At 36.7% G+C, this 26,519-nt stretch overlaps 1 protein-coding gene and 1 pseudogene across 1 annotated transcript in view; one reads left to right on the forward strand and one right to left on the reverse strand.

Annotated features, from left to right (window-relative positions):
• The window catches only part of LOC149803139 (BAI1-associated protein 3-like), a 349,073-nt gene that overhangs the window by 254,568 nt on the left and 67,986 nt on the right, over positions 1-26,519 (reverse strand). The gene's annotated exons all lie outside the window — the stretch shown is intronic.
• On the forward strand, positions 6,048-7,450 carry LOC149803140 (uncharacterized; annotated as a pseudogene).

Below are 26,519 nucleotides of genomic sequence, written 5' to 3' on the forward strand. Positions count from 1 at the left end.
CGAACATCATATACTCCAGAATGCTGACCTGTTGTTATGCAGTAGTATTAAAAGCTCCTTCCCTCACGCTTTGCGAAGTAAAACTCTCTCAACCTGGAGTAAAGAAATTTATTTTTGCTTTTATCTTATTGCTTCCTGAATCACCTTAAAAAATGAATCACACTTGTACATGTAATAACTTCAGTTGTTCAACAAGAATTTAGCACTTCTTTCATTTACCTAGAACTAACTGAGTAGTTCTTATTTGTGAACTTTACATATGAAAATTTGCTCATTGGGCAACTACACAGCTTCCTTTAAAGGACTTAACACATAACCGTAGCTACTGTTAGCCAATTAAGTAATACATGAAATGGTGGTTGTTTATACACTACTTCTTTGCCTTTTAGTTGTTGTATAAGCTGACCCAAGAATAGTTTTACACAAGCTCTAAGCAGGACTGTTTACCAGTAATACACACATACTACATGTTACAGGCACATACCGAAGTGTTTTTCAAAACATGATGGGGTCAGGGGTTTTGGGAGTATAAAATTGCATTATTTAATACAGTAATATAGCTGGTATGTTGTTTGCATTTGGATGCAAACTGTATACAAGTCTATGCAGGAAAAAAACCTCATGAGTTTAGCACAACTCCAATGTCACAAGAGCATGGTAACAAATCAATAAAACTAGCTAATTTATTTAACTTTATAAAGTTTAGTCCTCAACTAATGACAACCAATTTTAATACAAGAAAACCTGTCCTAATGGTCACCTTTCAATACTGGCATCTGTCACCTGATCACAATGGCCATCCCAATTTTAACCCAGTAAATTTCATATACATGTATATGGTCAGAGACCAGGTGTTTTCTAACCAAGTAAAATATTTCTCCCTGCTTTAAATGATCAATAAAGCATATCAACATTATCTGCAAATAAACTCTTGTTTGATGAAGAAGGCATTGTTTAAATAAAGGAATATCATGTGAATGAATGAATGTGACAACATTCTTATACCATGCGTAATTGATGTAATCTAGTCACACCACCAGTGTAACTCCAAGGAGTCAATATGTCAAATTCTAAAGTAATTCAGATTTTATCATTAGTTACTGACCATTATGCCTTTCTTGTTTTGTATTTTTTTCTTCAGAGGGGGACACCATGGGTATACTTCAATATCTTTATCTATTTGCACATGAATTCAAGTCATCACTGATTAAAAAGAAGAAAAAAATGTTTGGGGAGAAACACAACTTGACAAGTCATATCCCTTTCATTAAGGTCTGGGATAATTCCAGATGCACTAAACTTGCCATGAAAGAAGTTTTAGTTCATGTGGCCACATTGGTTCTTTAAGTACCCTATTCATTCATCACAGGAAGTCAACTGGTTAGAGTGTCTGCCTCGGATGTGGGAGGTTGTGGGTTCAATCCCCTGCCTGGTCATACCAAAGACTTACAAAAATGGTACTAACAGCTTCCTGGCTTGGCACTCAGCATTACGAGGTTAGTGTTTGGACTGGTTGGCCTGGTCTCAGGATAATGTGTCTGGGTGGGACATGATGCTATATATCTGTGACATGATGCCCCAGTGCTAGACATCACTATAAACTGCCACACTGGAGACATTGTAGCGAGTAGCAATATGACTGTAAAATTGTTAAGGCTACATTAAAAATCCAAATCACACACACACACACAGGAAATCAACTGTTTTTGAGTCCGGTGAGTACAGCATAGACCAATTATGATATACAGTAATCTCCCAATTTATGTCTATTCAACGCATGACTGTCTCACATTTATGCAAATGTTAACATCAGAGAAATACACCCCCGAGACGTGAATCATTCATCTATAAATGCATACGTGTAACATGGATTCCCATGCAGGAACAACCATTTTATAATGTGTTGTACCAGGATGAATCTTCAGCTCCCCATTGATGGATGGATTAGTCACGTGTGGCAGTGGCGTCACTCGGGTTGGTGTCACCCAGTGCGGTAGCTCATGGTGTCACCCCCATGGTCCTCCTTCCGTAACAGACTATACAGAATCCTTAGTAATGTCATTTTGGTGTCACCCCCTCTGATAGTGTCACCCGGTGCAGTCTGCACCCCCCACATCCCCCTAGCGACGCCACTGCTGTGCCTGCTAGTCATGTATTTAACTATGATCGGTTATCCGCTTATGAAATCCGACTAGACCAAGCAGTGTGTGCTCTGTAAAATTTGCAATTTTTCATTTTGGTGTCATCCCTCTGAGATTGTGTCACCCGGTGCGGTCCGCACCCCCCTAGTGACGCCACTGACGTGTGGTTTCTTAGGAATGCAACATACGTGTAAATCAGGGATTTTGCTGTATTGTCTTTTAGGTGTGAGCAACTATTTCTACCTCTGCTTATACAATCAAAGGAGTCAGTACTGTGAAAGTCATATGCATGCTGTCAGTTACAGTGACATTAGTGTATTATCATTGTGCACAGAAACAAACTCTTAATCTTAGTAAGTGTCAGTCATGATTTAACTTACAGGATCGGATTCAAGTGAGCAGAATACAGTAATCAGTGTGACTTTGTGACTGAACATATATATATATATATATATATATATATATATATATATATATATATATATATATATATATATATATATATTATTTTGCTGAAGAGTGCACTCAACTAAATCTGCTAATAATAATAACAATAATAATAATAATAATAATAATAATAATAATAATATTGCAACAATAACAATAATGATAGCAATAACTGTAATCAGTCCATGGCATTTGTTCAGAAACCTAGTTTGAAAAATGAATTATTTGCACACAGGTCACCTGTGTACAAAGGCCAATTTGACCATGGTGGATGCACCAGGCTTTAATCAGTATTAAGTCCCATTTCACTTCCCCCATAAGTGCCTCGTGATCCCATGAGATGACGCTGGTCACGTGGTTGGTCAGAGAACAACGGTTGCATGAAGAGTACAGTTTGGGAGCAAATTAAAGAAGAAAACACCAAAAATTAACAGCGTAATATACGATTTCGGGAGAAAAGTTTGGCAGTCATCGGGTTTGTGCATTCCGAAGCACTAATTTCCGCAAACTGGGTTGTACCTTTGCAGAGGCAAAGTGTTGCAGATAGTTTCCCAACTTTTGCGAGTTTTCAGTGAACTTCAGTGTCAAGAAAATGGAGGGTGCGGACCACCCAAGGCAGTTCCCAGAGGGGACAGGCTTTATGAGTGAAATACTCAAAAACTGTCGCAAACGCAAAGGAAACGTCACAGATGATGCAAGTACGGTTTCCGGTACGGGTCTGATGGGGAAACGAATGCATTCGCCATCAGCAACTGCCACCGTAGGTATGAGGTCTAGTGGGGCACATGTTTGGCAGCTGGGGAAAGCTACATTAAGTCGACCATTACGACAAGAAGACATGACGTCATTATCTGATACTGGCGCAAGTCACGTGATTTCCGCCCAAACAATCAATATGGCTACCCTGGATAAAGAATTGGCCATGCAATGTCAGTTGTGGACACAAAACGCGGATGTTGTGTCCAAAATGCATGCGCGCATGACAAAAATGAAAGAGATCTTGGCGAGTGTTTCTAATAAAACCCAAATGCCAAACACATCAACTGCGGTTTCTGCAGGATCGGCACACCTAGGGCAGTTTGAAAAGGATTTGGACACTGTGCACGATAAAGGGGACGTCGACTCGGATGTGGATGTTACAGGTTTAATTATGCCAGATGCAGATTCCGCTGAGGTCAGTGCAAATGATGATGATGATTTGTTTGCGGACTTGGAAAGTTTTGTCCTGGAACATCAAAAAGCTGGTCCAAATGTGGATGACAAATTAGCGGAAGTCCTCAATAAAGGACTACGTTCTGTGTTAACCTCCGACAAGCTAAAACCCTTGCAGGAGAAGTATCCCAGACCAGGCAATTGTGACAATTTAAAGGTGCCAAGAGTCAATATTGAGGTCTGGAATGCAATGTCAAAACAGGCCAAGAGTGTGGATATACTACTGCAAAAGTTGCAAACTCAGTTAGGGCAAATTTTGGTCCCTACCTTAAGGGCATTGGAATTGTTCAAAAAGCATAGAAACAATTTTCGAGAATTGCCGTTAGATTCAGTTAGGGACCTTGTCATGGATACTTTTAAAATGTCATCGTTTTTGTTCAGCGACTTCAGTTTTAAGCGTCGTGACTTAATAAAACCTGAGCTAACCAACATGTATCAGCCCATCTGTGCTGCATCGAATCCCATCACAGACTGGCTTTTTGGAGATAACCTGAATGGGCAGGTAACTAAACTAAATGAATCCCAGAAGGCTGGGACTCAGCTGCTGGGAAAAAAGCAACAAGAAGCAGCAAAATGTCAGGTGGCATCAAAGTTTAAAAGCAATGTGCCTTTTTTAGGACGTTCTTATTCACGGACCGGACACCTCCGGCACAGAAATTATCAGGGGCAGCAAAATCATTGCTGGAGACAGGGTTTCAAAAAAGTCCAGAAACAAGGAACTGGATTTCTCAAACATCGGAAGGATCAGTAAGATCTTCCCAGGCTATTTGTATGCAGCCTCATTTAAGTACATATGTTTCTTGTATGATCAATACACCTGACAATTTTGTTGCTGGGAAAATTTCAGCATGGCTTGATGCATGGCAGAATATTACTTCAGATCCTTGGATTCTGAATACTGTGAAAGGCTATGAAATAGAGTTTGAACGGCAACCTGTGCAAACATGTATACCTAACCAGCTTAAAGTCTCAATAACTGAAGAGAAACAGATAAATGCTGAAATTAATAATTTTCTTGCAAAAGGTATTATTCGTAAAGTTTATTCAAAACCTGGACAGTATTTTTCAAACATTTTCATTAGACCTAAAAAAGATGGGTCTGTGAGACTTATTTTGAATTTAAAACAATTCAATACAAATGTTGAGAAGATACATTTTAAAATGGAAACTTTGAAAACAGCTGTTCATGCCATGAGAAAAAATTGTTTCTTTGCATCTGTCGATTTGAAGGATGCCTACTATTCTGTCCCTGTGGCTCAGATACATAGGAAATATTTGCGTTTTCAGTGGTTTGGGAATATATATGAATTTACCTGTTTGCCAAATGGTTTGGCATCTGCACCACGCGTTTTCACCAAGCTACTGAAGCCAGTTTTTGCATCATTGAGACAAAAAGGGTTCACAAATGTGGCATACATTGACGATAGTTGTTTGTTAGGGGCATCTTATGATCAGTGTAGGCAAAATGTTATGGAAACAGTTCGTACATCTGGGCTTAACCGTTCACCCCAGAAAATCTGTGTTTGAACCCACCCAAAAAATAGTATTTGTTGGATTTTTGCTAGACTCTGTCACAATGACTGTCCGACTAACTCAAGATAAAGCAGACAGTATCGTTGCTCATTGTTCTGACATACTGCGGAAACGGAACATCACTATTTGTGAATTGGCTCAACTTGTGGGAATGCTTGTTGCTTGCGAACCAGGCGTAGAGTATGCACCTTTATATTATAAAGATCTAGAACATGAAAAAGATAAATACTTAAAGATACATAAAGGTAATTTCAATGCTTATTTGTCTCTTTCGGAAGACAGCCGACAGTGTATATCTTGGTGGATATCTAATGTGTCCTCCAGTTATAAAGTGGTTTCACATGGTGAACCACAAGTTGTCTTGACCAGTGATAGCTCCCTTGTTGGTTGGGGGGGGGTAAATCATACAACCAAAGCTGAAACAGGTGGTCATTGGGATCAAGAGGAACAACTGTATCATATTAATTTCTTGGAACTGAAAGCATGTTTTTTGACATTACAATCTTTTTGTTCCAAAGTGACGAACACACATGTGCGCATCTACATGGATAACTCTGTAGCAGTTTCATATGTGAAGTAAATGGGGGGACACATTTCTAAACTGCATAAATTATCACGTGATATCTGGCTGTGGTGTACAGTTAGGGGTATCTGGTTAAGTGTTTCTCATTTGCCGGGAACACTAAATTGTGAAGCAGATAGATTGTCTAGAAACATAAATGATGATTCTGAATGGAAGTTAAGTGCTACAGTCTTCAATGCAATCATTAAAGTGTATGGGCACATAGATGTGGATTTATTTGCTTCCAGGCTAAATCACCAAGTTCCGAGTTATGTTTCATACCGACCTGACCCAAAAGCTATAGCAGTTGATGCTTTTTCTTTAAAATGGAATTACAATCGTCATTATTGTTTTCCACCTTTCAGTATGTTGGGAGCAGTGCTGCAAAAAATGGCCCAAGACGAAGCAGATGTTATTTTGGTGGCACCACTATGGACAACGCAACCCTGGTTTCCGAGTCTCCTGCATGCTGTAGTCGGTCCTTGTTTTCTACTGCCACGTCCACAAGACATTCTACACCTGGCACACAATCCACAACGACGACACCCCCTCCAAAAATTGAGGATGGGTGTTTTTCACTTATCAGGACAGCACTCAAAAGTCAAGGATTATCAGAGAGGGGCTGCCTGCCTCATCATCAATTCATGGAGAACATCAACTAAAAAACAGTATTGGGGTCATCTCCAAAAGTGGATGCTATTTTCAAATCAGAGACAGATTAATCCATTTGACCCACCTGTGACTATTGTTATAGAGTTTTTAACAGAATTAGTAGATAGAGGTTTAGGTTACAGTTCTGTAAATACAGCTAGATCTGCAATTTCATCATTAGTTAGTCTTACTTCTAAATCCAGACTAAGCAAGAATATTTTACTTAAGAGATTTATGAGAGGAGTGTTCATTGCAAAGCCTTCATTTCCAAAATACACTTTTGTGTGGGATGTGCGGCTTGTGTTTAACTATTTTCTCTCTTTACAAGGCAATGACCAATTATCATTACAGGAACTTACTATGAAGTTAGTCATGCTGCTTGCTTTGTTGACAGGACAGAGGTGTCAGACACTTCACCTTATGCAGACAAATGGCATTAAATTTGATGTAAACAGTGTACAAATACATATTTCTTCATTGCTGAAACAATCTAAACCAGGTAAACATCTGGAACCTTTTGTTTTTGAATCTTATCCTTTTGACAAAAAATTGTGTGTTGTTTCTTGTTTACAGTGTTATTTGCAACGGACTAAGCTTTTGAGAAATTCTGAAACAGTTATTTATCAGCACACAATCTCCACATAAAAAAGTTGCCAAAAGCACAATATCAAACTGGATAAAGACTGTTATGAGAAAGTCTGGTATTGATACTGCAGTTTTCCAGGCTCATAGTACAAGGGCTGCATCTGTTTCTGCAGCCTGTGCAAAAGGGGTACCATTGGGTACAATTTTGAAGGCAGCTGGCTGGGCTAGTGCCTGTACTTTCAGGAAATTTTATAAGAAGCCTGTTACAGATCAGACTGAATTCAGTACAAAGGTTTTGTCTGCATCCAGAATTGTATAATGGTAATAATATATAATGTACATCTTAATTTTGGGTTGTCTGGTTTAATATCAACATATAAAATTTCTTCTTTTTCGGGTTTTAGTTGTTGTTAATCAATTCCATAAATGGAAGCCTCGCTCTGAAATCTTATGGGATCACGAGGCACTTATGGGGGAAGTGAAATTGATAAATTAAACAAGACTTACCAAGTCAAAGTTTGATTGTAATTTCATGAACCCCATAAGTGCCTTAGTGATCACATGCCCACCCTTAATACTTCCCACCCAATAACACATTGAGGCTTCCATTTCTTTTGCTCTCAAGACTGACCAACCACGTGACCAGCGTCATCTCATGTGATCACTAAGGCACTTATGGGGTTCATGAAATTACAATCAAACTTCGACTTGGTAAGTCTTGTTTAATTTATCAAGTATGTTTCAAGTACAGCATTTTAAGACAGCATTTTATGAAATGGCCTCACTCCATGAAAACTCCATTCACTTTTATCATTCCAATGACAAGTACTATGCTATCATACAAGTATTATGCCTTCTGAAGTCTAATTGATTGTAACACACAAATTGATTGTGGTCTTCCATTACAAAGGTGCTTTCAAATTAATGGCTGACATGTTACAACTGGTTTGGTTGGCTATATTGAATCACATCTGTACTTAAAGTAAGGAAATCGGTCTGAATTGTGAATTTACCATATTAGTAGAGAACAAACTTCTTCCAAAACATCATCATTGTAGTAATCAAAAGGACTTAGTTTTTAGTGCCAAATCAAATTCATGTAAAGTATTATTTCTGATATATAAAAAAAATCAAACAATATTTTGACTGCACACTAAAATTCATGTACTATTTGAATCGCATACTGAAATTCATGAACTATTTTTACTGCAGATGAAATTTATGTATTTTTTTGATTGCAGACTTGTAATCATGTACTGTCTGTACATGTGACAGAAAAAGAATGTCAAATCAGTAGAATTCAAAATCGATCGGTCTCTAAACCAGTGGTTTTTTTTTAAATACCAATGTTTAAGTGTTTTAAGGGGAATAAAAACAAAACAAGTGCATTTTTTCCATAACATGTATTCTCAATCATGACAATGAACTTCTGACTCAGTCTGGAAGCTAGAGCCTGAGTGGGGGCCCCGAGTGGCCGAGTGGTCTAAAGCGCTCTTCGTTACGGATCACTGCCATCTCACCTCTGTCTGCGGCGGTTCGAGTCTAAGATTCAGCCAATGTGGGCATGTGAGAAAGCTTGCCAGTAGCTTCTCGTGGGTCGGTGGTTCTTTCCGGGGTTTTCCGGGTTCTTCCTCCACCATTAATATTGGCCGCCATGTATAGCCTATCGTGCTGAAAAATGGCGTTAAACCCCACAACAACAACAACAAGAGCCTGAGTGATAATATGTGCTGCCTTGCAGAGTTGAGAAACAAAACTTTAGCAGGTTTAGTAAAATGATATTCAGTGAGGAATGGTAAATTGTGTTCTGCCACAAAATTGCATCAAAATCTCTGCAACTGCCACTTAATGCACTTTTCAGCAAGTCTCAAACATGGCCTTCAAAATTGGTGTATTTTGTTACAGAAAAATCATTGCTCCTATGCAGTGGTGTCTCCACATTTCTGGTGATATCATTACTTACCCCATATACTATCTTAAAATCACACAATCAATACTCAAGACCTTTGTTACTCATCTGCAAACACTTAAACTCGGATTTCCAAGCAGTTCCAAACTACCAATATCTTGTACCTAGTGTTATTAGCTCCAGAAGCAAACATAAATGTGGCATTTTGACAAGAACTTACCCCAAAAAATGATAGCTACCCTTAAATATTCCTCTTTTTAAAAAACATCACAACACTTACTAAAATATTTCTGCAAAAATCAATCATTTTTGGGTCGGCCACTTCTTTCTTATCTTCATCAAAGTGTGGCAGACCTTTTCTCAAAGATACAAAAGCCTGATGATCATACACCAAATTCAATTACTTTATTACTCCTAACACCACAAAAACATACCATCTGTGGCTTTAAAGTCTCCAAATTACAGCAAACCGCTCAGGTGGCCTAGTGGTTAGAGCATCCACCACGGATGCGGGAGGTCATGGGTTCAATCCCCAGCCGTGTCATACCAAAGACTTGTCAGGACTGGTCGGCCTGATGTCAGGATAATGTGACTGGGTGGGACATCATGCTACATGTATGCAGCAGGATGCCTCAGTGCTAGACATCACTATGAACTGTCACACTGCAGACATGGTAGCAATATGACTGAAAAATTGTTAAAGCTACATTAAAAATCCAAACCACGCACACACACACAAACCAAATTACAGCAATGGGGTAATCAATTTACCACCTGTGGCTTTAAAGTCTCCAAATTACAGCAACGGGGTAATCAATTTACTAGCAATAGTGCACATATTAGCCATTGCTTAACCATTCTTAATCTTAACTCAGCACATATCACTGCACTTCTGGAATAGTTCCAGTCCCAAGCTGACCATAATAAAAGTCGTACAGGTCATGTAGGTTCATTTACTCATCTTAAATTAACTATAAATTGTTGCTTCAAAATATATTTCTAGTTTGCTTAATCAAAGTCTATTCAAACCTGATTACTGAATGATCAGTACCTTAAATACTCCTATCAAGAAACTTACAGATGAAATTTTTTAGATTGCTATGGACTTTTATAATGGTTACCATGTTAAACAGGGTCAAGAAACTGAGCATGTCAAGTCTAATCGTCACAATATATGGTAGTTCGACGTTGTTTATCAACATCATTGTGACACAGCATGCAACATTCAATCCAGAATGTACTAGATCACACTTTTTGGTTGATCTCGTTAAAAAATGTCCATGTATTTTAACATTTTGTTGTACGTACTTCTTGGGGCATTTAAATAATGACCTTTGAAATGAATATGGATGTATAAGGATCCAAATAAAGTGAATAATTGCCACTTAAAGGTATGTAGAATAAAATTCAAAAAATTAAAACACATTACTTAAATAATAGGTGTTGAGCACCTACATGACCTGGATGACATTTAGTATAATTCTGGTTGGTTCTTTAATGTGTTGATAAAATGTGTACTATCTTCTTTTTTCAAATTTAAAATAAAAAAAACTTCTGATGTTTAAAATAGGTATATTTAAAACAATGTGTTTGGTATTTGCCTTTAAAATGGTATTTTTTATGTCCTCCTGCCAGTAGAATCACATTTACATGTGTGGTATGAAGTTTCAATTAAATGTGTAAATGTGTGTTTGAATGTGCGTCTCTCTCTCTCTCTCTCTCTCTCTATATATATATATATATATATATATATATATATATATATATATATATATATATATATCTTCTTCTTGGCATCCATCCATCTACGGGAGACGATGGCGTAGCTCCAAAGTAAGCTTTTGTTTATCCTTCTTTCTAACTCCCTTTTCAGCTCGTTTTATTTTTCTCTCTTCCTCTGTGTTTTGAACTCCCTGCCTGACAGCTAGATGCCAGCTGGAACGGTTGTTTGCACAGCTCTCCCAGTCGTTGAAATTGATGTTTGCCGTCTTCATATCCTTCTTGCAGACATCTTCATAGCGCAGATGTGGTCATCCAGTTGGTCGTGCACCTTCTGCTAGCTCCCCATATAACAGGTCCTTGGGAATGCGGCCTGGGTCCATTCTCTTGACATGGCCAAGCCAGCGAAGGCGCCTCTCACTGAGAATGGAGAACATGCTGTTCATGTTAGATGTTAGACACGAGGTATGTGAAGTTCTCGACAACATCCAAGTTGTACCCATCGATGGTGACAGAGGGAAGGGAGTCTGCGTCCTGCACCATGGCGTTCGTTTTCTTCAAACTGATGTTCAGTCCAAATTCCTTACAAGCATGGGGGAGGCGGCATACCAGCTGCTGATGTCCATCTTCTGTGTGTGATATCAAGGCTGCATCGTCGGCAAAAGAGCAATTCACGGATGAGTACCTCTGTGACTTTAGTCTTAGCACGGAGACGGGCGATGTTGAACAGCTTGCTGTCAGCCCTGGTATGGATGTACACTCCCTCGCTGCAGTTTTTGAATGCGTACTGAAGAAGCATGGAGAAGAAGATGGCAAAGAGCATCAGCGCAAGGACACAGCCTTGTTTGACTCCGCTAATGACTGGGAATGCTTCAGATGTTGCGCCATTGAAGCACACTGTGCTGTGCATGTTCTCGTGGAACGACATGATGACAGCAAGCAGACATGGGGGGCAGCCGATCTTCTGCAGGAGTCTGAAGAGTCCACTCTGACTAACCAGGTCAAATGCCTTTGTCAGGTCTATGAAGGCAATGTAGAGGGGCATCTGCTGCTCGCGACACTTCTCCTGCAGCTGACGTAGTGAGAAGATCATGTCTACAGTTGACCTGCTGGCTCAAAATCCACACTGGGTAGATGCGATAGGCTAGGATCTGCAAGCACGCCAAGGCAACATGGGTGAAAGCCTTTCCGATGATGCTGAGAAGGGAGATGCCCCGATAGTTGTTGCAGTCGCTACGGTCTCCTTTGTTTTTGTACAAAGTGACGATGTTGGCGTCACGCATGTCCTGTGGGATGTATCCCTGTTCAAAGCAAAGGCAGAGGAGTATGTGTAGGGGCTGGAGCAGTGCTGGTTTTCAGCTCCTGAGGACTTCAGGCGGAATGCCGTCGCTTCCACGAGCCTTCCCACAGGCAAGGCAATCAATGGCTTTTCCAAGCTCTTCAAGGGTGGGCTGTGTGTCTAGCTCCTCCATGACAGGCAGGTCTGGAATGGCGTCCAGGGCAGTTCCAGTGACATTGTTTTGGGTTGCATATAGCTTGAGATAGTGCTCAACCCATCACTGTAGTTGTTTCCCCTGGTCTGTGATGACTTTGCCCGTCTTGGACTTGAGGGGGGCGGTCTTGTAACTGGGGGGGGGGGCCTGTCGCCTTTTTGATACCCTCATACATTCCTCTTGTATCCCTGGTGTTGGCAGCTGTCTGTATACTGTTGCAAAGGTTCAGCCAGTAGGTGTTGGCAAATCGGCAGGCGGTCTTCTGGGCGTTGTTCCTTGCAATCCTGAGGGCTTGTAGTGTTCTGGGGCTAGGTGCAGCCTTGTATGCCAGGAGGGCTTTCCTCTTTGCCTCAGTCACGGGCTCCATCTCCTCCCAGTTTGCCTCATACCAGTCGACATTCTTTCGCTCCCTCTTCCCATAAGCTGTGATGGCTGAATTGTACACAGAGTCACGGATATGGGACCACTTGGAGTCAATGGTGTCATCAGGTGTCACTTTGGTGAGGGCTTCCTTCAGTTTGCTGATGAACTGCTGTGTTTTCTCTGGATTGCTTGCACAGCAGGTGTTGATGCGTGGGTGACCCTTTTCTTGGCGTGGTGCAGCTTCTTGGGTAATATTCGCACCTTGCTGGCCATGGGGGAATGGTCCATGTCGCAATCGGCACTGTGGTAGCTGCGGGTGAGGAGAACACTGGCCAGTTCTGGACGCCTGGTGATGACGCGGTCTAGCTGGATATATATATAAACACACACACAAAACTATAAGTAATGCAATTATCTGGTTCTCTGTAATTTTCTTGATACCATATTTTCCACATTTTTAATAATTTTAGTAGTACAAAATATTTTTGACACTATGTACAGTTTTTAAAGCAGACAAAAAATAAAATATTCAAGATGGAAATGAAACTAAGGAATGTAATATCTGTACTGAGCAAGAGGTATCTGAATAGATAACCATAAGACCATGATACTAATTTGATTACCCATATTATCTCTTTTTTTAACTGAAAGCATGATCATTAGATAACAATGAAAACAGATGATGCACTCCACAATTTACAGTATAACCAGTGAGATACACTTTCAGTTTCAAATTCCCAGTTCACTAATGATTTACAAGTTTCAAACATTTATGCAGGTTATTATCTTTGTGTTTCCTTTTCCAAAACTTTAAATGGTCGACATCTATTTGTGCTACAGTAGTCTATGTCTCTAACATGCCAGTTTTGCAGGTTTTTGTTGTCTCACTTTTTATTCAACAGCAGATTTACCCTTTTTAACAACATTTTGACTACTTGGAGTATCATTACAAATAAAGGTGTTCCATAATTCAATTAGTGAACTAGTCCAGGTGTTTTAATTCATTTAAATTTGTATGCACGGGCAATCAGCACTTTATCTTAAGTTGCAGTGCTCAGATTGCTTCAGACATTTTTTTAACAAAAATGAAGATTATCTTTCACATTTTCAGAAGATAATATGAATAAATGTACAGCTCCATTGTAGAAAACAATCCTTACATTAAAAAAATGTAAATATTAAGACTAGTTCCAATCTTCTATTGACATATTTTATAATCAGGATCGAGTTCATTGACAAATTTCAAGCAATAATTGAATCTAATCGCTGGGCATTTGATTCTGTTATTACCTTACTCAAATAGACTGGACAACATGACATCTTTCATGGTTTGTGAACTTGTCCAAAGATTACAGAAAATGAAGTACTGGTTATTATGTCATTTTGGATAAGTTCACGCTTAGCTATAGCAGATGACTATGTAGAAACAATAGACAGACTTTCAAAGTTTACGAAATAAAAAAGAAAAACTGGAAATGAAACAGAATTCTTTATCTGTAAAAGAAAACTGAAATATTGTCATGAAACTGTTCTTAGATGGCAAGTGAGAAAGTAAAGCAACCTAGTTTACCTATCTTGACTACTTGCGACTAGAACCGAAATTGCTCAGGTAGACTGATAAACTTGCAAAAGTAGAAAAATGCAATTTTAAAAGCTGTCTACCACAAATCCTATTTTATTTTTTGTTTCAACTAGAAAAAATAAGAAAAAAGAAACCATATTTTTACCCATCTTTAATACATTACAGTAAACCAGCCAGAAGCAATCTACTGCAGACAGGAACTGGTCCACCTGAGTAATTATGAATGCCAGGAGACAGATTAAGAATAGTTGAGCTTACCACTTGTGGGCTATAATTGGTTACCCTATAATTGTAATTTGGAGAGATTAAAGTCAAAGGTATAATGGGCTTTTGAGGTGTTTTAAGTAATAAAGGGATCAAAGCCTGGCCATAATGGCTTCAGGTTTTGCATCTTTGATTAAAAATTAGCTGACCTTTGGCAGAAGTAAAATGAAAGAAAGCAACTCCCACCCACTCAAAAAACCAGATTTTAACAAAAATACAAGTATTTTCAGTTTTAGCTATCATTTTTTTTTCATCAAAATGCCAAAACATGTGTTTTCTTCGAATTATAAAAACCAATGGCTAAGGAATATTACAATAATTGTTCAGCAATGCTTGGAAATCAGAGCTTAAGTGTGCAGGAGGGAAGCCTGGAGTTTGTATTGTGTGTTTCATGCGAAGTGGATTTTAAGATAAACAGAAGTGGATTTTAAGATAAACATATGGAGGAAAAAAACAAGTATCAGGCATGCAAGACACCATCACATGTGAGCAATGATTCTTCTGTAACAAAGCCACTTTGAAGGCCTAGCTTGAGACTGGATCAAAAGCGCATAAAGTGGTATTTGCAGAGACTTGGCAAATTTTATTGCTGAGCACAAATACCATTTTTCATTGCAGTGATCATTTTTTGTTTCCAGATTCTGGCATTGCCCAGAACTGTTCATGCCAGTCAATCTACTAATCAAATTTTTGGGGATCTACTGATTTGATGTCCTGACTGGTGACAAAATAGTTGGGAAAACTGATGATTATTAACTAGTACACAAACTATCCAGACTGAGAGAAGAGTAATATTACTCAATGTCTGGATATTTAGGTCAATGACAGTGTACTTGATACCCCTTTCAACAACAGTTAAACATGTATTCTCAGAAAAGCACAACTGATTTAAGAAATCAACTCAGAGTATCAAACCAAGCTTTTTTAATTGATCAGAGCTGGACAATATACTCATTAGTTGGGATCCATCATTTCAAATAACTATAACCTTCCAAAGCTGAAAAAAACATTCAGAATTCAGGCACCCTTGTATGGAGTAATGTTCCAAAGAAAATTAAAAGCAGCCTCAAACAGCACAATCCTTTCATGAAATAATGACTGCCTGGATAAAATATAACAGTTAAAGATTCAATGTCCACCTCTTTATGTGTGCATTTCCATTTAATTGGTACACCACTTTCTTCATCCAGATTTGCTTGATGGGAGAGAGAGATCACCCGTACAGATATTTCTCATGGATTCCGTATGGAATACTTCAGGAATCCACATGGAAGAGATATGGACTGAAAAACTTAAGGAATCAGACAATTTATTCCATATCAATTCCATAAGTACTTCACAGCAAGTGAAAATTCCATGTGGAATAAAGTTGCAATTTAATCCATAAGCACTTTTTTCCATATGGGAAGCAGGCTCATGTATTATAGCATCTTGGAAAATACTCTCTGAAGAATTAAGAACCTAAACTATCTGGTTCAAACAGAAATATTGGTGGGAGTTAGAGTACATGTATATGTCAGTGTAGCAGATATGGAAGGATGAATATAAATATAAAAATTTGAAATATAAATTTGAAGAAAATACATGCATGTCAGTTTTCTTTAATTTATTTCCACAGATGTTTAAAAACACAAAGACATGACCAAAAAAGTGGAGAAAATGTAAACATGATCAGAATATTAATATCTGGTACTACAAGCATAGAAATCTTTGGACGTAGAAAATTTGGTGTAAGGTGGATTTTGGGCTCGATCTGATGTTTACTCTGAAAAATAATTTGTTTGGCTTCCTAATAAAATATGCTCTACAAAAATCATACCCTTGTAAAAATGTGACTGAAATTTCAGCAAAATCACAGAATATTTTTTGACATACACTTAAATGTCCTTTTTCACAAAAATTATTTTATTTTAGGAGATTTTACTAAAATTTCTGAAAATATCAGTGAAATTTTGTGACAGAAATTTCACTGACTCTACTAACATTTTTGAAAATATCAGTGGGAATTTGTGAAAATATAGTGATATTTTGTGTTTGTAATATCACTGACATTGTTTATTTTGGGCACAATAACTTCTTTCCACATCTTTCTTTGTTACATTTCTTTTTCAAATTTTTAACTTCAACTGGATTTAACTGCCCTCAAACAAGGTTTCTATTTTCAGTTTTAAAACAGAATTTCGCTTTTCTCCTGACCTGAATCTGATTTTTCTCGCTACAGACCTGTTTTTTAATATTGTCTCCGAAACTTTTTTTAAATAATGCTCTATCCCGTCACATTCACAACAAGCTTTCTAATAAGTATTTGTTCCGTTTATTATTTAAAAGATAATCGCTGTAAAGGGCTTTCTGATTGGTCAAAATATTGTACTTGCCCAATGAATCGTTGTGTAATGGAAACTGATGGGAATGAGCATGCTTGCTAAACATGGCCATTTGATATTTTGAGTGGGATACATGATTGAATAACCATTTGAAAAATGTGTGGCAATGAGAACAGCTTGAATGCAGAGTTGATGGGAACGTAATTGGTCAATCTGTATGAAAACTGAACGCCAGGACTAGCATTTTGCTTTTTGTGCCATAAAGAGATCTACAGTAGCGGCTAACGTGCTAAATAGGACAAGGAATTGAACCAGGATGATTTTGAAGTTATGTAACTCAAAATTGATTAACTTCCAGAATGAATTTAAGAGAGACAACATATAGATCACTGGTGGGAATTGTTGCCAAATACCCATGTCTATCAAAGATAGTCATATCTTTGTGGAGTTTTCTTGGCCCACATGTAGAATCATCTTTCAATATTGTGAGGCATTATTGTGTATATTATAAAAATATTCTAGGTGTGTTAGAATTCAGTATAAAATAAGAGTAATTATATCATGACAAACATTTGTCACGGCTGCTTACAGAACAAGGACTAATTCAAGAGACCACAACCGCAGCCGAGTTTGTACATTAATCAAAAATCAAGTCTGCTGTACAAGTGACATATGGCAGGCTCCTAGCATTTCTACTTTTCATGTCTCAAATGGATGCTTTTCTATAATTTGGCATTATTTTCACAGTTGAATTTTTCAATGCAGATCAATATTTTATATTTTATATATGTTTATATGTTCACAGATCACTGTGCATATGTTCCAGGCTTGATACTTTGATTTTTAAAATCACTTAATTATTTAGTGTCAAATTAACCAGATTCTTCACATCATGTTGTATATACTGTATATATTGTACATAACAGATAGAAGGCCTCAAGGTAGAGTAGTTCTGTAACTAATTGAGTTACCTTCTCTAAATAAAGTCATTATTATTATTATTATTATTACTATTATTATTAACTCCCATATCTCTTGCCTTGGATGTCATATAATTACAACATCTGTATAAAAAAAATCATGCAAACTTAATATTACCGGTACCTTGGTTAATAAAGTCCTGTCTAATTCATATTCATTAGTAATTTGAAATGTCTGAAAAACTATTGAAACTTCAGTCAAATGCTATATAATGATCAAAATTTAAGTGAAATATCACAAACATTTTAGTCAAATATTTGTGAAATCCCACCAGACTTTTCACTGAAATGAAAAAGACTTAAGTGATGCCATCATGGATTAGGTTTTGTATGCGAGAAAGAAAATGAGGACAAGAAAAACCTAAATCTTATTTGATAATGTCTTTCAAAATAAAATTTATGATCCATTTTAAAAATTATTGTAAATATTTATCACTGATTCCCAATAATGTCTAAGAATCATTAGGCAGTTTAATAGAAATCTGAAGCAGATCTTTTTATGGTTTAGGTTTAGGCAGAAAGCGCTTAAAAAACCCATCTGAGATCCACCACATGTATGCCTGGAAAATTTTGTACGGGATGAACTATTACCAAACTCCATATGAACTATTTACAAATTCCATATGGTATATTTGCCAATTCCATATGGATTTTTCACAAATTCCATATGGATTATTGCCAAATTTTAATTTTATTCCATATGGACAAACTACAGCTCTCATGGACTAATTTGCATATTCCATGAGATTTTCCATACAGAGTACATAAGGAATCCATAACATTTCCATATGGATACACTGAAATCCATAAGAGTGGTTCAGCTATAAATAAAGATGTCCATATGGATATTTCTGTAAAGGTATGAATGGATTCTATATCCAATCCATGTGAAAAATTTTGTACAGGACTTTTACCTTCAGTATGCAATGTGGATTACAGAAATTCCAAATTCCCACAGTGGACCTTAATCCTTTCACACACTTTCCATTACAGAACATATTTAATTGCTGTATTGGATTGTCCACACCATGGCTTTTATCAGATATATTTAGTTTTAGTGCTCCAAATTAGAAAATCATAGCAACATAATTTTGTAATTGTGGATGTCCATGCTACATTTCATGGAACATACCTGTTCGATGGGCTCTTGAGTACACAGTGCTGAATGCTCTTTTTCAATCGTACACAATGCCATTTAATATTCAAAGACTTTGTTGCTAAAACATATATCACACAAGATGATAAATAAAAAACCTAACCAAGATCCTGAGACTATTCTGTTGCTTCACAAAATATAAAAAGTTTAATGTTAGTAATATTAGTAATTTTAATGAGGAACTGCACTTTTACAAATGAAAAATATAATCATATGCAAGAACTAATGGGTTTCATAATTGTTATTAAAATTTGCATTTTCCCTGTTACCTCAAATTTGTTTATCATATTATTTCCACACAATCAAATACATACACCACAATCCAAAATACAACCTCTAATAGTCCATTATTTGTCAAGTACTTGCAACACAAATATACATATCTATGCAATACATTTTCTCAGAAACCTGACACATGTTTACATTTACTGTAACCAGTCTGGTGGCCTAAGTGTTTAGAGCATCCACCTCGGATGCAGGAGATCGCGGGTTCAAACCCCAGTCAAGTCATACCAAAGATATATAAATACGGTACTAGCAGCTGTCTCACTTGGCGCTCAGAATTCAGCAGTTAGTGTTAAGACTGGCCAGCCTGGTGTCAGAATAATGTGCCTGGGACATGATGCTACAGGTCTGTCACAGAGGTATGATGCTAGACATCATTGTAAATTGCCACACTGCAGACATCATAGTGATATGACTGCAAAATTGTTAAAGCTATGTTAAAAATCCAAATCACAAATACACTTACCTTTACCATAGATCAACTGTTGTTTAAACAGACTCTACAAAGCACATAATGCAGCAAACTATAACAGCTTAAAAAGTATACAGATGATGCTAGATTTATGCCAATTCAATTTATGCAATTTCATTTTAATGCTATTTATATTTAAAAAATAACATTCAACTTGCACCACTGTTCTCATTTTTATATTACTGGTGGTGTCCTATGATGTGACTTGCATGCAGCTCACATAAATACATTTATACTACTTTTGATTTACACCATGACCTTACGGATGAATGTAATACAAAATCCAATCACTAAAATATTTTGGTAGGTGAAAACTTTACATATTATTTTTCGTTAACGCGAAGTGAATATATATATATATATATATATATATATATATATATATATATATATATATATATATATATATATATATACAGTGCAGGACATTCCTTCATTGCACATGACAAATACTGCAAAACTGTTCCTGAAAGTCAAGTGAACATTGTTTGTAAGTTAAGTTACTAATTTGCTACATTTATGACCCAATTTATCCTTTTTAAGAATCTGACACGAATACAAATAAAACATTTTATTACCAAAGAACATGGACCAAATGCATATTTATACAGGGTTTTGCAATCTAGCCTACAATGTGAAATTACTGAAATTAGTCCATAATCACCCAAAAAATGGCACTGAACATGGGAACCAAAAGTAGGCTCACCCTCACATGAACAAATTTCAGACTATACTAATGAAACGAAAAGCCATAATAACTGAAGATTAACTGCCTGCCGAGACACATGTACAGTCAGCATCTTCTTTTTTCATATTGCAGTAGCAGTTAATTTCTCGAAGACGTCAATCATATCATCATCCTTCCCATTTTAACCACAATGCCTATCATGCGTCTTAGTTGTGAAAAGGGTACCTGCAGTAGACACAATTGTTTTTATTATTGCATATTAAGCAGCCTCCACCTTAGTTCTAAGGTAGGTTTGGTTTTAGTTTTATCTATGTGGAATTCCTTCTTGTTCCTACTATGTTTTCCCCCTTGTTTAACTTGTACTGCATTATGCACAAGCTAAACACATCATATCTATCATTAATACAATATGTATCACCCAAATTTGTCAAGCCACATGTTTGTCAAGGGATATAGATTCTCAGATTCAATTGCTAGCTATTAAAATATGGTTTCATATTTTATGGCTTTAAATGGGTATATCTGGTAGAACTATATTTCAAGCTGGAGGTGGAAGAGGTTTTGGTTTTAAACCCTGTAAATCTTAATTATTTCCCGCCATTCATAATAATTCTAAGCTCATCACAGAGTCATTGTATTCACTCTGATTACTGCAGGAATGCTCACTCATTCAACTTTCAATCCATTAAATGTCTGAAGCTTTAAGTTAATACAATTTAATTATGACAAGTAGTTTAATAACCGAAGTAATTATATAAATTCTTGTTCAATACAAAATGAATTGCTAAGCAACAGTTTGCCTATTTACTTATCCTGAATAAAGAGTGCAATCGAAATTTTATACGCAACTTTTGTCACTGAACAAATTAAACATGGAGACGATTTTTATCACATTAAAAAAAATCATGTTCTCTAATTATCAATGCCGGTTTCCGAGTTTACAATAAATCCTACAGTTAACATCAATCAAAAGTTATGGTGCATGGTTCATTTTTTTGCATACAATAAACACATGTTATTACAAAGAAAGCTTTGTTTTAAAAAAAGAAAACAGGTGGTGTAATCTAGCTTTCATAAGGATGACATGTATTATCTACACTGCACTGAAAGATTAATGGAGAGAAAAACTTTATATGGTTTCTTTCATAAACTGCTAGAAATCAATCATAATACCACAAGTTAACTGTATTCTATTTCTCAGTCTGTATTAAAAAAAGTTTGTCTTTTACATGAACAAGAAATGAACATTTGCATTTAGAAGTTAATGTTTCTTTTGAAACATCAGTGCAACAAAAAAAAAAAAAGGTTGACACTTCTTGACTGGCCACTGTCAACAACAAATGAAACAGCTGACTTGGCTGGTGCTTGATGATAAGATTAACAAAGATGTGATGAATAATCTAGCCTATTTTTAAAAAAATCACTTCATTCATGGCATGAGAAGTCACTAACAGACAGCAGCCTTCAATATAGTGCAGATGAATTTGGTGCCTTTAAAAATTACATTCTCAAATAATCAGTAATTTGCCAAGTCCATGGATAAAGTTACAGTATCTATATATAAAGGTTATTTTCAATAATTTCTTTAAAGGACATTTTTGGAAATATTTTAAACATTATGGGTGCACTAATGCTCAATATAAAAAAATGTACATACATAAAATTCCAGGAAACTCAAAAAGAGTTATTGTAAAAACACAACTTTCTATTCGATAAAGTACATGTCAAACATTTGGGCTTGCAAAGAAGACTCTAAGTAAAACTTCCAGATTTCAAAAATGGCAATGGCTCTTTCAATTTCTACAAACAGTGGATAAGAATAATGCATACATATCTCAACAACTGCAGCTCATCCTACCACAGAAGCTCATGATCTCATGTAAAGATAACATTAGCAATGTTGCACATCCCAAAAGAGAGCGTGTGTGTGTGTGTGTGTGTGTGTGTGTGATTTGCATTTTTAATGTAGCTTTAACAATTTTTCAGTCATATCGCTACGATGTCTGCAGTATGGCAGTTTATAGTGATGTCTAGCACTGGGGCATCATGCTGAAGACACATTGACACCAGGCCGACCAGTCCTAACACTAACTTCTTAATGCTAAGCACCAAGCGAGGCAGCTGTTAGTACCATTTTTGTAAGTCTTTGGTATGACTAGGCCGGGAAATGAACCCTTGACCTCCCGCATCCAAGGCAGATGCTCTTACCACTAGGTCACTGGAGTGGTGTCATCCCAAAAGAAGAAACGCGTTTTGTGGAAACTACGTCTGCACAGATGGATTAGTTTTATCAAGAAGACTGAGAAAGAAAAAAAAAGAAGACATTGCAAAAGACACAATTGGATCTAGGTGATACACTGAATTTGGCTTAAACTAAGTTGACATGAAAGAATAAGGTACATATAAAAACCATTATACAAATGCTGGATTATCAATACTCTGGTTGGTACTATACTTATAGGTACCTGCATTGTATGAGAAAACATGAACAAGTTTTTCAGATTGAAATACTGCACGACCTTGGGAGTGCAGTATATCCATCCGACAAAACAAGTCCATATTTTCCCATACAAATGCAGTAATCTTTTTATTATATGCTCATTTTCTAATTCTACTTAAGGTTCAATTATATAAACAAAAATACACTACAAGAAACAAAGTAATGAATGTATGCCATATTCCAAGCTAAATACACAAGTGCATATTCATCATTACACAACATTACGAATGCACACATAACTCCACCCAGATAAATCTGAACTTGTTGCCGGACAACTTTTGAAATAAAATGGTGTTTTGGTCTACTTAAAATTAAAATTTGGAGTCATATTGTGAATGAATGCACACTGCAACAACTTTTCTATTTGATCTGGAATAATTTTGGTATTTTTGTCAACTCTACGAAATTTCGTGATTATGGACTGGATTTATCTGTGCCAATTCTACATGAAGTACATCAGATTTCAGCAGCGAGGGAGCAGGATGTTGACATCTGCATGTGTGTTTCTGTTCTGTCATTGAATGTTTGAAATCATCATGTGGGAAAAATATGAAGTCTTTCAATAGCAATTATCAAAAAGATACTATGGAATAAAATATTTATTTCCTTTTGAGTGCCGTAAGGAGGATGTAACTGCACTTGGAATATAGACCAAATTTCAGTACAATTTTGAAATGTGTCATCAAGCTTGAGAACCCATGACATGGCTCATGTAACTCAGATTTGCAGAACAAAGAAAGTACATTTTGAGAACTGTAAGTATATTTTTTGCCATTCTTATTACCAGCTAAAGAAGACAGTTTATGCCTTGTCACTTGCATGCTATTTGTAGGGACCCAGCAATTTTATGAAATCCGGCATCTATCTCTAGCCTAAATCCGAAACATTGTATAAAAGAGTTAATGTGAAATGTGGCAAAGCAGCTGGTATGTGGCAGTCCACAAAACATCTTTAGTTCATTCAGAAACAAATTTAATCAACCAAAACATAAAGTGCCTGCTACGTGAGTGTACATGATTTGTTTACAAAGTAGTTCCTAATAAACTAATGGGCACACACGAGTGCAATATGAAGTACACTTAATGCAATCTCGTAAAATACTGAATGATTCAGACAATGTAAAGTTAAAGGAGAAAAAAATGAACATACAACAACATAATTTCCTGTTGATGTTTGTATCAAATTTAGATCATAACAATATTTTACTCTGATGGTGGAGGAATGGATATGCATTCAATATAACAATAAAATTTATCACTACAGGAAATTAACATAGAGAGTGAAGGCATAAATATAAATTCTCATCTTTTTTTTACCTTTATCTGAAGCTATTTACATAATAAAACACTTTTAACAGAATTATTCAAGTCAGCTTAGTAGAATCAGTGTTTCTCATATAATAGAATCCTGAACCCTTTTGTCTTTTTAGATTCATTGTGAACTTAGCTTGCAATGGTAGAATTTAACTGTCGTGTATGTATTTTTTTTACCTAGATCAGATCTATTCTTTACCTACAGTGTTTCCCAAGAATGTTGTTATTGTTGTTGTTGTAGGGTTTAACGCCATTTTTCAGCACACGATAGGCTATACATGGCGGCCAGTATTAATGGTGGAGGAAGAACCCGGGAAAACCCCAGAAAGAACCACCAACCCACGAGAAGCTACTGGCAAGCTTTCTCACATACCCACATTGACCGAATCCGAGACTTGAACCTACACACACAGAGGTGAGATGGCAGTGATCCGTAACAGAGAGCGCTTGAGACCACTCGGGGCCCCTTCCCAAGAATGGGTTTAGTTTCTGTTTACAAAATACATTTAAATTTGTGTTTTTGAAAAGTGGAAAGTTCTGTATAAATATTTGCATATAAAATAGTCTTGCTGTCTAGAACCATAATATAGATTAAATTTCCATATAATAATATTATCAGTCGAGGGAAGAAATACAAGTGTGCCAACATAGACTTTAAATACCTTGTAATATGTGGAACTTGGCTATTACAAATATCATGAAATCACATACAGACAGTTTTAACCCAAACTGAAACTTTTTAAAAAAAATCTTTTCTTCCAATTACAAAACTAGAGGGAATAATACAACTACTACTACTACTAAAAATACTACTCAGCCACAATGTGCACAGATTGTTACTGATGGTTTACCATTTCTGCTTCCCTACATGAATATACTGCACAACAATTTTTTTCCAGTGATGACAAGTGACAGACAGAATATAATGTTTATGCTAGAGTTTATGTAGTTGTTGTTGCTGTGGGGGTTTAATGCCATTTTTCAGCACACGATAGGCTATTCATGGTGGCCAGTATTAATGGTGGAGGAAGAACCCGGGAAAACCCCAGGAAGAACCACCGACCCACAAGAAGCTACTGGCAAGCTATCTCACATACTCACATTAGCCGAATCCTAGACTTGAACCCATGCAGACAGAGGTGAGATAGCAGTGATCCATAATGGAGAGTGCTTTAGACCACTCAGCCACTCGGGGCCCCTAGAGTTTATGTAGATTCTAGTTGTTATGAAAGTACAATTAGTACTGAAACTTAAAATAAAAGTCTTGTTGATACAATAATAGGTGTGGTTTTTAGCTATATTGTTATATTCAAACACAAATATATGTAAATTTGGTTTCATGAATTGCTGTTTCATAAAAGGTGTACTTTGTCAACCAATCAAAAATTATTTAAAAACTTTTACATTGTTTGAAATCTTTTCATAATTATCAATATGAGTCATAATGTTAAAGTTACAAATTAACATTCACTTTATCACTATGCACTTTTAAAAGGTAGGAATATCCTTGTTTGTCTCTGTTAATAAAGTGGTGTATCTCCAATACCATCAAAGACAGACTTGAAACTTTGGAATATGATTGATGGTAATTCTTTAGATGCAAATAGTGGTTTCAAAAACTTAATTATGTTTCTTAGGATGGTTAGTGCTTTTTTAAAAGAAATATAAATATCTGAAGTATTGTGTGTGAAAATCTAAAAGGTGATTTGTGTTTTCTTTAAGGCCAGTGCTATGACATACTGGCATATCGAATATAGAGTGAGTAATGGCCATTTAGGTTGTGGATTTGCCTCCCCCCTCCTAGTCACAGCATGGACACAGCTGACCTTCTAACCATACATTGGTTGAAGGACATGAAAAGGAATCAGACACATTTCTGGTCCAGACCCAGAGGATGGAAACTGACCCTTGGGTCATGACTTAGAGACTCTCGGGGCTGCTAGTCTTTAACTATATATAGATTTGAAGGGCACAAGGATATAGTATGTCTGGCACAGACCCTGGGTTGTAACCAAGTGGTTGGGAACTTTACCTGACCCATAACATTATAACTGTTAAGATTTCCATTCAAGAAAAACTCGTTTGTGTGTGTGTGTATGTTTTTGTATGTGTGTGTGTGTGTGTGCATGCATTTGTATTTGGTGTAAACCGAGGACACTAATGAGATTACAAACCAATGTACTGAGGACACACCTCCAACTGAGGACATCCTTGGTTGGAAAAATTGTAAAATCTTGCTTCTCTCAACTATTTTAGCCTAGAATAACGTAAAATCATGATTTGTAGGAAGGTTCCATTTACACGCTTGCTACTTGTTCGCGATTTTGGAGTGTATCTTTC

The sequence above is a fragment of the Sinohyriopsis cumingii genome, chromosome 3 (genome assembly GCF_028554795.1).
Source record: "Sinohyriopsis cumingii isolate HCF-2022 chromosome 3, ASM2855479v2, whole genome shotgun sequence".
In the NCBI taxonomy this organism is placed as follows: Eukaryota; Metazoa; Mollusca; class Bivalvia; order Unionida; family Unionidae; genus Sinohyriopsis; species Sinohyriopsis cumingii.